This window comes from Limulus polyphemus, unplaced genomic scaffold, assembly GCF_000517525.1.
Source record: "Limulus polyphemus unplaced genomic scaffold, Limulus_polyphemus-2.1.2 Scaffold210, whole genome shotgun sequence".
Lineage (NCBI taxonomy): Eukaryota > Metazoa > Arthropoda > Merostomata > Xiphosura > Limulidae > Limulus > Limulus polyphemus.
Window position 1 is genome coordinate 50,467 of NW_013665820.1, and position 1,482 is coordinate 51,948.

Here is a 1,482-nt window from a genome sequence, read left to right on the forward strand (position 1 = left end):
ATGTGCAGTTTTCATATATCATGTTGGTCAAGAAAGTCATTAAGTTCCCTTCTGCAAAGTTTTATATATATACTATGTATCAAAGTAGACAGCGAATTTTTTCCCACTAGAAGGTCAGTTGATGTCTCGAAGTTATAACCTCTCTTAGATTTCAGTGGGGACGACCAACAATCACGTGGGTAGCGTAAGCGACCAGGGATAATACAGGAGTGTTGTTTCATGCATATAATGCTATGTTTTCTCAGTCTGATACAGGTTTTGATACTCTCATAACTTTACAGATTTCTCCAGTAAAGGCACTATTTGATAATGTTATTGAATAAAGGATTGTTTCATTGTTTTTTAACATTGTGTCCAATCTCATTCTTTTATAATTTTTTCGAATATCCTGCTTTGTAATTCTTTGGGGAAATTAATTCTACTCTGTAATACCACTGTAGCCTTTACTACATAAAATGATTAGTACACGTTTACTACTTCCAGACAACGAGTCAATGATGATGCGACTAATTAATTACATGCAGAAACTGCATGACAATTTAGAAAAAAATATTCCTTGAATAAAGATATATTCTATACCAGTTATGGAATGGTAAGATTCAGGGCTACATCATGCATAACAATGGTAGCTATGATTGTATGAGAAAAAATGGATTGGAGCATCTTGTTAAACACAGAAATTTCTTTTGACAGGAAAAATGTTGAAAAAGTAAAAATATAATATCCAAAATTTGTTGAAAGGTTATTGTTTCTTGTTCTTTACGAATCAGAAATAGGGAAGATAAATTTTCAATGGCTTGTTTGTTGATAAGCGCAAAGCTACATAATGATTTATCTGTGCTGCGCCTACCACTGGTATTGAAACCTGGTTTTTAATGTTATAAATTCTCAACGGAGAAAATGATTAGTTATTTTCAATTTTCTTGATAGATGTTGATATTTCGAACACTACCGAGGCACAGTATGGCCAGGAGGTTAAGGCATTTGACTCACAATCTGAAGGTCGCGAGTTCGAATCGCCATTCCAACAAATATTCTCACCCTTCCAGCCGTGGGGCGTTATATTGTGACGGTTAATCCCACTATTCGTTGGTTAAAGAGTAGCCCAAGAGTTGGCGGTTGGTAGTGATGTCTAAGTGCCTTCTCTCTAGTCTTTCACTGCTAAATTAGTGACGGATAGCGCAGATAGCCCTCGTGGAGCTTCGCAAGAAATTCAAAAGAAACAAACAATCGAACACTACCAAAGTAGCGAAAGTTTTTTCTGTCCCATAAGCAATGGGACAGAAATAGTCTGCTTACTGGCTAGCTGTCTGCTTAGATATGCCTGGAAATGATTTTTCCAACTTTTTATTTTCAAACTGTACAACAGTTACAGCTTGAATAATTACAGATATATATGTGGATTTACGTTTGCCATAAAACACTAGTTTTATACCTAAAACATTTTAAATCAACACAGGTCTTGAAAATTCCTAAGAGATT